General features: G+C 34.4%; 2 protein-coding genes across 7 annotated transcripts in view; one reads left to right on the top strand and one right to left on the bottom strand.

The window, feature by feature from the left end:
- Window positions 1-13,961, bottom strand: part of GUCY2C (guanylate cyclase 2C) — a 672,163-nt gene that overhangs the window by 339,271 nt on the left and 318,931 nt on the right. The gene's annotated exons all lie outside the window — the stretch shown is intronic.
- Window positions 1-13,961, top strand: part of ATF7IP (activating transcription factor 7 interacting protein) — a 123,288-nt gene that overhangs the window by 36,842 nt on the left and 72,485 nt on the right. Inside the window, exon 1 of one of the 6 annotated variants that reach the window (XM_021092313.2) lies at window positions 13,822-13,923. The exons of the other annotated variants lie outside the window; for them this stretch is intronic. The gene's annotated coding sequence lies outside the window, so the exon portion shown is untranslated. Of the gene's footprint in view, window positions 1-13,821; window positions 13,924-13,961 lie in introns of those variants that run through there. 6 annotated transcript variants of the gene reach the window in all.

The following is a 13,961-nucleotide window of genomic DNA, read 5'->3' as shown; positions in this document are numbered from 1 at the left end:
ACCATGCTCCTCCCTTATTTTGCCTTTCTCTGCACCAAACCCTGATGTTTTGGTTTGTTTGGCCTCACTGTGTGTCGGGCACACGGACTTGTGCTAACGATTTTACTACTAAATATAAAGTTTCTTAATGGTTTGAAGTAGCTGTTATTAGGTAAAAGAGCAATCGTTTTTTTCTATTTTTTAGTTTAATTTAATTTTTGCTTTTTAGGGCCACACTTGCAGCATGTGGAAGTTCCCAGGCTAGGGGTTGAATTGGAGCTACAGCTGCCAGCCTACGCCACAGCCACAGCAACACGAGATCCGAACCACATCTGAGACAGCTCACGGCAGTGCTGGATCCCCAACCCACTGAGCAAGGCCAGGGATCAAACCTGCATCCTCATGGATACTAGTCTGATTTGTTTCCACTGTGCCACAACAGGAACTCCAAAAGAGCAATCTTTATGTTCTTAATTTTTACTTTTTATCAGTGAACGAGTTTTAAAACATACTGAGTGCCTCTTCAGTTTCTGTTGAAAAATGACAACTTTTATAACCATTTAGATTGTTAATACTTTTCTGAATGTTAATTTTTTAATTATTAGAGGTGTTTAGAATGGAAAAACACAGTTTGGGATAAACATTTTTTCATTTGGTAGTTATGATAGTTAACCAAGTCTACAGGGATAGAGGACTTTGATGAAAATGTTCAATTTTTTATCTCCTGCCCTTAAAGATCCAACATAGTAAGTTTCAGTTATTTCCCACAGACTTTTCTCCTGGTGTCCCTAGTGCCTATTCTTTGCATAGTATATTACTGAGTTAGCTGTTATGCCATTAACAATGAGGTAGCTAATCACATGTCTCTTGTTCTCCAGTAGAATTGCTCATGTTCTCCAGTAGAACAGCTTCAAAGTCTTCATTTCAGCTTTTAAAGGATGATTTAAAAATTAGAGGAAAAATATAAGTATTCGAAAATACCAAAGTAAGTCTTTGGTCTGAATTTGTGAACCCTTAAAAAGAGATTGGTGGCTTATTGCATTTTGTCATTGTATTTCTTTGAGCTCCCCCAGCCACTTTCTTTTCCCTTTCTTTCATTTTCTTCTTTTTTAAATTTTGGAGGCTCTAGGCTCAGTTAAATATTTTAATGTAGAGAGCCAGATTTCCAATACCCCTGAACTTGGCATGTTGCTGTTGCTTAGCAACTACTTGTGAAGTCTTGTGGATATAACTGAATTATAAATAGGGTTATGAGCAGAAGTGCAATTGAAATTGAGACTGGAAGGAGAGGCATGCTCTATTTTTCCTCTCCCATTTGTATTCGAGTTACTCTTTATGCAGAGTCAGTTTTCAGAAATATGGCTTATAAAAATTGGGAGTACTAACCCTATCAGGAAGACAGTAAGGACTCTGTAGGGATCTTGTTTGTAATTACACACATGAAAGCATGTTTTTGATTACTAGGATTAAATAGTTTATATTGGAAAGTGGGCCGTTAGTGGAAAATAAAGTACTTATTCCAATTTTCATGGTCATTTATGTATAAAGATTTCTGCATATTGTATTATTGCCTATATTTCTTTTCCATATTTTTGTTAAAATCTACATACAGTAACACTTTGATCTTAGGCTATACTTTTATCCTTTTAATCACATTGTCTCTTTTGTGTCTTAAAAATTGACCTATAATAGTGTCCACTTAGGCATTTGATATATACGTGAATATACCAATCTGTCGTTACCATCCCTCAGTAGAGCATTGCATTTTAGGAGTGTAATTTATTAAAATATCTGAGAATCAAAACTTAAGGATCCTCTTAGGTCTTCTAATTTATTTTCCATTTATTCCAGATGGAAAACTTTAGACCTAAAGATGTTAAATAATTTATCTAAGTCAAACCTCTCCAATCTGTATTTTCTGCATCATCTCTTAGATGTAGATCTAGCAGCTCTTTTTTTTTTTGCACTCATATTTCATCAGTTTACACAAAATTTAATTGTATTCTGTAATTGTAATTTAAAGTAAAAATGTACAAGTCAATTCAGTAACAAGAGCTATTGATATGAAAAAAGATTCCTATGAAAATAGAACATAAGATCTTAGTATACTTGTGATTATCAGTCAGTATGTTCATTGAATGGGTGGAAAACATTAGCTCATTTGGTTTGATGGTTAGTAGGAGAGCTTTAGAGTTTCCGAAGTAGGAGTTCCCATAGTGGCTCAGTGGAGACAAATCTGACTGATATCCAGGAGGACGCAGGTTCGAACCCTGGCCTTGCTCAGTGAGTTAAGGATCTGGTATTGCCGTGACCTGTGGTGTAGGTCACAGACACGGCTCGGATCTGGCGTTGCTGTGGCTGTGTGGTGTAGACCAGTGGCTATAGCTCCACTTCCACCCCTAACCTGGGAACCTCCATATGCCGAGGGTAAAGCCCTAAAAAAAGAACAACAACAACAAAATAGTTTCCAAAGTATAGTGTTTTTTTGTCAGATGTGTGTTTTTTTTTTTAGGTTCTGAAAGATGGAACAAAATGATAATTCTTTGTTTCAGATAAAGAAACTATATTTTCTTAAAATACATTACAAACTTTTGATAATAGCTTCTGACACCCCAACCTGTGAAACTAAGATCTTTAGGCACATTTGCTAGAAACAAGTAGATTATATTCTTATACATTGTCTGGCAGAAAATTTAAGAATAAGAATGTAATTTTTCTTTTTTTTTTTTTTTGCTCCTGGAGGAGTGCTGGTCCATTCTCTATGCCCAGGAGAGATCTTGTTATCAAAAGCATAACTTTTTTCTTATATTCTAGCTGAAGAGAGATAGAGAATTGCAAATAAGTTTAGTGCTAAAAGTTGTGGTAAATGTAATTTAATTAGTTCTACAAGGAGGATAACATATTAGCAGTATTGCTTTTGCTACAGAAGAGAAAATTATAGGTACAAAGAAGAATGTTAGTTTTCTCTGGGATAGGAAATAAGATTAGGATTGTTCCTTTATTTTAGGTATGTTTGTTATTAAAGTTAGACTTCTGTAAACATGGGGCCATAGAACATCTGGCTCCCAGCTGACATTTTGAACTCCTGTGGAGAGGAGGGTCCAGAGATGGAGAAGAGAATGGAAAGATGGGGGGTGACGTTTCTGAAACTATCTAAACTTCTCCAGAGCATTTTTAGTTACTGTACTAGTTTTTTACACTAAGGTGACTTTGATTATTCAGTCTCCTCAAAATTTCCATTGGTGTGTCATAAAATGTTTGACTGCTTTGAATAATATTCTGCAAACATCATGCTTTTTCTGTTGTCTTGAGATAAAACTGGCCAGCATAAGTAAAACTACAAAGTATTAATAACTGCTTTAAGTAGTACCTAAGAAAATATGAATAGATGAATAGATGTATATATAAAGTGATACTTGACTTAAATGTCTGGAATTATAAAATACTTTTTCATACTTGTAGTGCCTTGTTATATCCGATTTTGATTCATTTGTTATATTCTCCCCCACTAATTGTAACTCATAGGTTAATTTATATGGCTTTCCTTTGTGATGAGGGTCATAGTTTATTTGCTCAGATAAGTAAATAGATCTAAGCACGTAAAAAAATTTAAATTATCTTAAAGATGTGATTACAATTGTAGTTAGATTTGGATATCCTTGTCGCATTTGAAGACAGTGTTGAGAAAAATAAGACAATAAGCTAAGTTACTTTTCATTCAGAGCAGTGTTTAAAATAATAGTATTTATGGGTTTAAAGGCTTGGTTAATCTTAATTTTATTTATTATTTATTTATTTTCTTTTTAGGGCTGCACGCATGGCATGAGGAGGTTCCCAGGCTAGGGGTCGAATCAGAGCTGCAGCTGCCAGCCTACAACCACAGCCATAGCAATTTGGGATTGGAGTCGCAACTGTGACCTACACCACTGCTCAGGCAACACGGGATCCTTAACCCACTGAGCAAGGCCAGGGATCAAACCTGCATCCTCATGGATACTAGTCAGATTCGTTTCCACTGAGCCACTATGGGAACTTCTAAATTTAGTTTTAAAATGTAGCTATCCTTAAAATATCAAGATTAAAAGTATATATTACTCATATGAGTGCCCATTTGATTTTTCTTCCTTCCCTCGAGCTCTTTTTTTGTCACTTTAAAACTGTTCTGTGTTTTCTTATGTTTTAAAGACATCGTTTCTAAGCTTTATTAAAATTAGTCCTTTACACATAATTTTCATAATTAAGTTTTTAGACTTTCTTAGTGTCAAATACATGAATTCATTTTGTGGCCAAAGAAAACATTTTAAAATTACGACTTCATTAAAACATGTTGATGGAGGGTTTGATGTCAGATATGCATAGAACATGAACTTTGTTTATTAGCTTTTGGTTTAATATGATTTGACTGTCTAACCTGCCTTTCATTTCAGCAGCTATAATTTAAATTCTTGAAATTAAAAAGTTTTTTCCTTCTCTCTTTTCTTTTTATTTTCCTTTTTAAGAAATTATTAATTTTATCATTCCTCACTAGCCCATAATCTTATAGTTACTCTATTAGACTTTGGATTGTTTACCACGTTTAGGAATTAAACTTTCTCTGGAGTAAATTTGTAATGTACAAGGAAACATGCATAATTAGGTTAGGAAGTTAGAACAATGAAATACATTCTTTTATCTGGGTAACAGAATAAAAGTCAAGTATTGTCAACTTAAATATTATCCCACTTTAGACAAAATTGGAAAACCAAAAATGACAGTATTTTATAGATTATATATTTATATGTTTAACTTTTACTTGACATGAACAGTAAGATGATTTATTTTCCTCCTTGACAGGAATTATTTTAATTTTACTGAGAAAACAGTTGTTGAATACCTAATGTGTGGCAGACGCTGCTGTATATTAGAACAAGTTTGTGTCAAAAATAAAGAAGACATAGTCCCTACCCAGTTTAAAGATCAGCATTGATAAATTTTTTAATCTTTGTATTTTTAATACACAATAAATAGTCTTTTATCCTTAAGTAAGATTCCCAAATGATTGCAGGGGAAAAGTGTAGGAAAAAATACAGTGCTATTCAGATTTTGAGAGATTTTAGAGATTTAGAGATATTAGAACTATGATTTAAAGTGCCTAACTGTTCTTCTGAAAAAAAAAGTAAATATATATGTACATACATAACATACAGTTATATACATATATAAGTGAAATAATATGGATAGTAGCATATAATTTGAAAGTGGCCCATTTATTTAGCTTAGGATTCATTTTTCTTTAATTGCCACTTAGTAAAAAAAAATTCCGAGTTAATATTTTAGATGATGAAATGCAAGGCACATAAAGTGTTTTTGCTGGTGGTTTTCCTCTTATATTCACATCTATTCTGGGATTCATACTAGCATATTGTTTCTATTTTTAGGCTGTTGCCAGGCAGATTAAAAATTTCTCCCCTATGGTTGCCCAATTTCTAGCCTTCTGATTGGTTATATGAACCTGCTTTCTTTAGCCAACCACAGTGACTATGCAAATTGTATTTCAGTTTCTGTTGCAGTGAGAGAACTGATAAGATGGCTGCAGGGGTTTTCCTTTGGGGTATGTTTGTTATTTTAAAGAGAATTTTCATCATTAAATAGTAATCAGTAAAAGATTTCTTTCAAAATCATATTTTATTTTTTGAAATGTGAAATGAAACTAAACAAGTTTTATAAGCTTTGAAAAATGCCTCTCATGTCAGATTTGATTAATTTTAGTGGTGGTATGTACTGCACCCTGTCGGAGGCAGCGTTATGTGTAATTGGGTATATGTTACTTTTTGTTATTATATAAGCATCCACACTTCAAAGAAGAGTTGGCCTCTGTATGTAAACCTGCTGTATGTGAACATGTCAGCATGTTAGTTTACAATTCTGTCAGAGATATTCTAGATTACTACCTTTGCTTTCTAAAAGAATAATTTAGTTTTTTCACTTAAGAATTATTTTAGATGTTAGTTGTGTGTATGTAGCTCATTCTTTTAGTCAATATTTATTATGTGTATACTGCTGTAGAGTAGAGACACTGTGCAGCTCAATATTTTTCATTCTTTTGTTAAATGATCTCTGAAGCACATCATAATGATACCAGCATATTTTAAGATGTTTTCTGACAACGAAGCTTGGGCACTTAAAATGTGTTAATCTTTTGCTAGATATATGATGTGACATGCCAGAGTGTTCATTAAACAAACATAAGTGTAGTTGTTACAGTCCATCTGTAGTAATTATTTCTTTTTTTAAATTAAAGTTGCAGTTGACCTACAATTTTATATGAGTTTCAGATGTAAAATATATAACTCAATATTATTATAGGTTACATACCATATAAAATTATCACAATATTAACTTATTTTATAACTGGTAGTTTATACGGCTTGATCTCCTTCAGCTATTTCACCCCACCCCCACCACTTCCTTTAATAATTATTTCTAGAAAGAAACATGTAAAGTACTGATAAATACAGTGAATGGTGATAAGACACATCATGAATAAAGACAGTATTGATAAAATGTGACAAAGCCTCTATAAATCCAGGAAGTTCAGTAAGTATACCTCACTTAAAAACAAGTTTATCAGAGTTCCTATTGTGGCTAGGTGGGTTAAGGACCCAACATGGTGTCCATGACAATGCGGATTTAATATCTAACTTCACTCAGTGGGTTAAGGATCTGGTGTTGCTGCAAGCCATGGTGTAGGTCTGCGGCTCAGATCTGGTGTTGCTGTGGCTGTGGCCTAGGCCAGCATCTGTAGCTCCCATTCGACCCCTAGCCTGGGAACTTCCATATCTTGCAGGTGTGGTACTAAAAAGAAAAAAGAAATAAAAACAAGTCTATCATTGATTACATGTAAGGCCTTTGGTTATAGTGTGAGTTTTAATAAAGGAGAATTCTTTTGTTTGATTTAAGACTTCCAGGTCCTTTTGGTAAAGATAGTTAATTGCATTTTGTATGTGTAGAAGACTTTGTTCACATATGTACATGGAGTGTTCATTTGCATCATGCTCAGTACTATTTTTTTGTTTATAAAATTTGTTCTTTTAGCTTCTATGAGTATCTTTACCCATTACTACCATCCTGTGAGATAAGCATGCTATAGAATTATGCCCTATTTAGGACAGGGGAAAAGAGTAATTGGCTTATTTATGATGAACACATGGAAACAAGATTGCTTTTATTTTCTGTGCATTGCCTTTTATCATTAGTATAACGAGTATACTTGTTGACCTAGAAATGTGATTCCCTAAAGTAGGAACCAGTACTCAGTTCTTTCGGTATAATTGTTTTGTCTAAGTTGAAAATGTGACCCAGTAAAGGGAGTTTAGGTTAAAAACAAATGAAAAACAAAGTATTCAACTCTGGTTCTGCTGTTTTTTAAAATAACAGGTTTTTAGAGATTTAATTCTCATATCATACAATTCACTGGCTTAAACTATACAACTCAGTGTTTTTAAAATATTCATGTAGTTGTGCAACCATCACAATTTTAGAACATTTTTATTACATTATAAAGAAGTCTTGCACCTTTAGCAGCTACTCTTTATTTCCTCCCCAAACTCCCACCCTAGGCAACCACTAGTATGCTTTCTTTCTGTGTAGATTTGTCTATTCTGGATGTTTCATATAGATGGAATTATTCACTATGTGACCTTTTATGATGGGCTTCTGTCACTTAGCATGTTTTCAAAGTTCATCCATGATGTGACACTTATGAGTACTTCATTCCTCTTTATGGTCAAATAATGCTCCATTTTAATGAATATACCACATTTTATTTATCATTGCTAGATATCTCAGTTATTTTGGCTATTATTCTTAGATACTTTTGGGTTATGGTGAATAGCGCTTCTATGAGCATTTGTGTACAGATGTTTGCAGGAACATGTTTTTATTTCTTTGAGGTATATATACCTAGGAGTAGAATTGCCAGCTTTTATGGCAATACTATGTTGAAGAACTACCAGACTATTCCAAAACACATTTTACAGTCCCACCAGCATTATATGTGAATTCCAGTTGCTCTGTATCTTTTGCTGACACTTGTTATTTTCTGTCTTTTTTATTGTAGCCATCCTGGTATATGTGAAGTGTAACATCATCATGGCTTTGATTTGTATTTCTCTGATGACTAATTATGTTGAGCATCTTTTCATGTTTTTTGCTTATTGGCTTATCTTTGGAGAAATATCTATTCAAGCCCTTTGCTCATTTTAAAATTGGGTTGTTTTCTTGTTACTGAGTGATAATATTTTTTATATGTTTTAGTAGATACAAGTCTCTTGTCAGGTACATTACTTGCAAACATTTCTGCCCATTGTATGAGTTAATCTTTTCACTGTCTTAGTGTCCTTTGCAGCACAAAAGTTTTTAATCTTGAATTTTTTTTTTTTTTTTTTTTGGTCTTTTTAGGGCCACGCCTGAAGCATATGGAAGTTCCCAGGCTAGGAGTCAAATTGGAGCTGCAGGGGCTGGCCAATGCCACAGCCACAGCATTGCAGGATCCGACCTGTATCTGTAACGCCAGTTCCTTAACCCGCTGAGCCAGGTCAGGGATCAAACCTGAGTCCTTATGGATCCTTAGGTTAGTTACTGCTGAGCCATGACAGGAACTCCAAAAGTTTTTGATTTTTATGAAGTCCAATTGATCTGTTTTTCTTCTCCCTTTTGCTGCTTGTTCTCTTGGTTAATATGTAAAAAAACATTGGCTATTCTAATGTCATATAGATTTATATCTGTGTTTTCTTTTCAGATTTAGAAATTCTATTTTATTTTGCTTTTTAGGGCCACATTCATGGCACATGGAGGTTCCCAGGCTAGGGGTTCAATAGGAGCTACAGCTGCCGGCCAACACCACAGCCACAGCAATGCCAGATCCGAGCCTTGTCTGCAACCTACACCACAGCTCACGGCAACGCTGGATCCTTAACCCACTGAGCAAGGCCAAGAATCGAACCTGCAACCTTATGGTTCCTAGTTGGATTCGTTACCACTGAGCCGTGATGGGAACTCCAGATTTAAAAATTTTAGCTCTTAAATTTGGGTTTTTGATTCACCTGGAGTTAATTTTTGTATATAGTATGGCATAACAATCCAAATTCATTCTTTTGCATGGCTGTTCAGTTGTCCGTACACTGTTGTTGAAAACACTGTTCCTCATTGAGTGGTCCTGGTACCCTTGTTGAAAATTAATTGACCGTAGATGTGAGGGTTTATTTCTGACTGACATTTCCATTCCATTGTGCTATATATATCTATCCTTTTGATAGTAGTAACACACTGTAAAGATTACTGTAGCTTTGTAGTAAGTTTTGAAAATGGGAAGTATGAGTCTTATACTGTCCCCTCCTCTCCCCTCTGCCCATGATTGTTCTGGCTATTTAGGGTTTCTTGCATTTCCATATGTATTTTCTTTTTCCATATGTGTTTTTAAAACAATTCTTTCTTTCTTTCTTTTTGGCTGCACCCGTGGCATGTGGAAGCTTGCAGGCTGGAGATTGAACCCCAGCCACAGCAGTGACAACGCTTTAGCCCACTGAGCTACAAGGGATCTCCTCCACATGTATTTTAAGATCAGCTTGTCAATTTTTGCAGAGAAGATAGCTGGGATTTTGATAGGGTTTTGCTTGAATCAGTAGATCAATTTGAGAGTATTGACATTTTAGTATTAAGCCTTTTGATTCAAGAGTATGTGGTGTCTTTCGTTTTATTTAGGTTGTCTTAAATTTCTTCAACCATGTTTTATAAATTTTTTTATAGCATTAAGTTTTGTACTTTTTGTTAAATTTATTATTTTTGATCTGGTTGTAAATGGAATTGTTTTCTTAATTTTGTTCTTGAATTGTTCATTGAAAGTGTATACAAATATAACAGATTTTTTTAATATGATCTTATATCTTGCAACTTTGTAAACTCACTAGTTCTAATAAATTTTTTAGTGGATTTCTTAGAATTTTCTATGTAAAGGATTTTATCATCTGAAAATTAAGGTAGTTTTACTTTTTTCTTTTCAAGATGCATGAACTTTATTTCATTTTCTTGCCTCATTGTCCTGGCTAGAATGTCTAGTCAGTGCTGAACAGAAGTGTTAAGAGCAGGCATTTTGTCTTGCTCCTGATCTTAGGGTGAAAGCTCTCTCCCTAAGATCTTTGTTGGTTGTATGTTTTCCTTAGATACTCTTTTATCAGATTGAGGAAATTCCCTTCTGGCTTGTTGAGTGAGTTCTGTTATTATTTTTTGCTTAGATGACTAAATGAAAAGTTGCTTTTAAAAAGATACTTGATTAAGAACTTCTTTCTAATACTGTTGTAGCTAATATATGAACCAGTTTGCAGACTGGAGAAATTGAGAGTATACTGTTGGAACTCATTCACTGTGTGGATGGTCCTTAGTAATTAAATGACATTTCCATTTTCAAAGAGAAGAAAATTATGAAAAATACTGTATAGTTTATCACTTAACATTTCAATAAATTAGAGTACTCCATGGTTGTGAAATTTAAAGGGTAAAAGAAGGGTACATATGCAATGAAAACAACTTCATGCTGAATTGGGTGTCTGGTTGACCTTTCTAAGTTAATTATCTGTGCAGTGGAATGAATGATAGTAGCACAGTGATTGATGTATTACTTTAGACCATATGTAAAGTTGGATTTGTATAACTTGCCACTTAAATAAATGGGAAAAGAATATGCCTTGGTATAGTGTCTGCTGTATAATTGCCCCCGACATGATTGTCCGTTCATTTTTCTCCCATTGAAGGTGTTGTTTCGTTAATAAAAAGGGTAATTTATAATAAAGAAAATATATAAGGCATACTTGGGAATAATTAACCTCAAATTCAAGATTATTTTTACCTTTATGTAAAGGACTTGGGGATGGGGAAGGAGGAGCATGCTATCTGGTAGCTTTATGCAGAGGACTTTGTTTTTTATTTCTTATCTGGATGATGGGTACACATGTTAGTTTTTATATTTTACTGCATGTTCACTGGATTTCATAATAAAAAATTAATTATAATAAGAGCATCAGTATAGCTAGACATTAGTAAAATAATACAAAATTTGAGCTAGAACCAAACTTAGCAAGTGTTTGGTCTAACCTCCTCAGTTTTACAATTGAGCAACCTGAAATCTAGAGTTTGGGTGATTTATCCTGTGACAACTGTTATGCTAATGTTGGAACATGGAGTAGATCCTGTTTGTTTAGAAATCCTTTATGCTAAGATTTTACAATTATTTAAGGTATGGGAGACTATTATTCTTTCCTCTGGTAAAATTATACATCCCTGCCTTTTACCATGTGGCATGAAGCCTTTCACCAGGAGAGCATTTTACTCTCTACCCTATTAATGTCTAACTTGGCTTTAGCCAATTACTGTGAATGAAAGTGGTGAATACTATGTCAAAGAAATTAAAACTCATTGTATATTGTTCTGCCATTGTGTTCTTTTCTTTCTGCCACAAGACTATAGTTGTGGGGAATGGGAGAGAGCTTGCTCTTCCTTCAGCCTATGACCTAGAATGAAGGAGAATGTTAGGTATTAACCAATAAAACCTTTTTTTTTTTTTTTTTTTTTTTTTTTACTGCATCATTATCTAGTGAAAGCTGACTGACACAAAAAGTAAGCCCTCTACTATTTTTCCTTAGGTTGGGTCAATTAGAAAGAGAAGTAAGAGCTATATCCTGGCATTTGAAGGATTTACATCTTTTAACTTCTCCTAAATCATTCTGGATGTTTTAATTCATCCAAGTGATGTGTGAAAAAATTTGGATAGGTGATTTCTTAAATTCTTGAGGAAATAAAATACATGACCTTTTGTAGCTTTAGTCATTACTGCTTAGGTGGTGGTGGAGTTTGGTGAGTGGGACAAGCTAGTAGGTAGGACCCTCATAGATAAATGGCTAATTTTCTAAAGGGGTATAATCTGATAAATGTATTTTAGAATTGCATTTGTTGTATCAAGTCAATTAGTTTGACTGCCTATGTAACTAACAGAATGATCCACAAAATATACTCAGAAATTATTTTAAGGTATCTTGCACTTTTTTCCATGTAGACTATCCTAGAATTTCTCAAGATATATCAGTGAATGCAACAAGTTAGACTATAGTGACCATTCTGGTTTAATGTGTGTGCATAACCACAATTTCAGGAGCATGACTTGCTCCTGTTTTGTCCATGGAATTGTTGGTAAAGCAAACTCCCTGTTTCCTTCGTTGCTGACTATTTTTCTTGTTTTGTTTTTTTTTTTTTTTGTCTTTTTGTCCTTTTTAGGGCTGCACCCGCGGCATATGGAAGTTCCCAGGCTGGGGGTCTAATTGGAACTATAGCCGCCAGCCTACACCACAGCCACAACAATGCCAGATCTGAGCTGCGTCTGCAACGCCGGATCCTTAACCCACTGAGTGAGGCCAGGGATCGAACCCGCAACCCCATGGTTCCTAGTCAGATTCATTTCCTCTGCGCCATGTCAGGAACTCCCGTTGCTGACTATTTTTAAACAGTTAGGGGATGTTCCATTACACATTTTGTTACCCCAGCTAATACCAGTAGGTTGATGACAGGCAGAAGGGGTTATTTGAGGTGTCAAAATATTATGAACACTCAGTACCTTCTGAATTTTTGAATAAGGAACAAATTTCATCAATTTTTTTTTTTTAAAACATGGTAGGATAGCTATTGACAATGTTTTTTATGCAGTTGAGAAAAGAATCATAGCATGGTAGAGTTGAAGCCCTATAGGGGCTCTGGATGCTCATGGAAATATTGCCAGTGATTGGGAGAAAGAAGTTCTGGGAACAAGATGAAAATCCTTGTGGGGTTTTTAACAGAAATGGTGAAAGTAATAATTATGTTTTACTAAAGTTTTAGAAAAATAATTATTGACATAGATGATAAGATAGCCAGCATTTAAGACAAAAATTTAGAAGGTCTGTATACTAAATGTGAGCAGTTAAGTATCAAGAGGATGAATCATTGCATCAGCGTTTTCACCAGTCTTCATTAATGAGCAGTGAACAGTACACAGATTATTAACAATTATTGTGCAACACACTGATTATTTTTTATGGTTTTATTTCCAGGACTATTGCAGAATTCTCAAGTAAAATTTAGGACTGCAAAGTAAAATCACACTGTTCTCAAATGAGAATGGGGTTCTTAAAGAATTTAGTAGCAGAGTTGCATTTGTAAAGAGACTAGAAATCTTCGGCATGAAGTAATTATTTAAGAGTAGGCCATTATTAGTCAGGCCTCTTGACTATTATAAGCCATTTAACTAAACCTCAAATTTAAATAAAAATCATTTTCAGAATAATGTTATACTAATGTCATTTATCAGGATGAATTTAATTGGAGTAACTGTGTCAAAGATAGAAGTGTCAAGTCCATTTAAATGGCTTTGCTTAACATTTTGCAGGTTTTTGCTAAAGTTTTATTTTTAAGTTTACTTTCATCAAATATCCATACTTTGAATTAATATAGTGTTTGTGTGTGTGTGCGCGTTTTGATCCGACAATCCTGGTATTTTCTGTTGTTTCGCTAGTAATGTGGTTCTTGGAAAGCAGTAGTATAGATCCTTGTTCATTTAACCAGGAAAACCCTACCCTAGACCTGTTACTGAAACAAAGAATCGGAGGGTATATTAGGAATATGTGTCAATTTCATTATTCATCTTTAATTTCATACCCGTTTGGATTCTTGGTGGAGCACTTGCCCTCATCTGCTTCCCTTGTTGCCAGGCAAGGTTCGTGATGCTGATGTCTGATTGGTTTTAGGCAACTACGGCTTTGAGCCAATCAGGCAGTAAATTTCAGTTCTCTCACAGGACTGAAGCCTTGAAGCAGCTGCTGATTTATTTTTCCTGTGGGGAGATTATATAAACTAAGAGTATGGCTGCAGCAAGCTCCCTCTTGGGTATGTTTGAAAAATTACAAGGTTCATATCTAATTGAA

The sequence above is a fragment of the Sus scrofa genome, chromosome 5 (genome assembly GCF_054392235.1).
Source record: "Sus scrofa isolate SSC_HxYL_T2T_F1_AM1 chromosome 5, Sscrofa_HxYL_maternal_Yorkshire_Landrace_v2.0, whole genome shotgun sequence".
NCBI classification, from domain to species: Eukaryota; Metazoa; Chordata; class Mammalia; order Artiodactyla; family Suidae; genus Sus; species Sus scrofa.
Note: the sequence above shows the minus strand (reverse complement) of the source record. Positions and strands in the feature narration are given on the sequence as shown.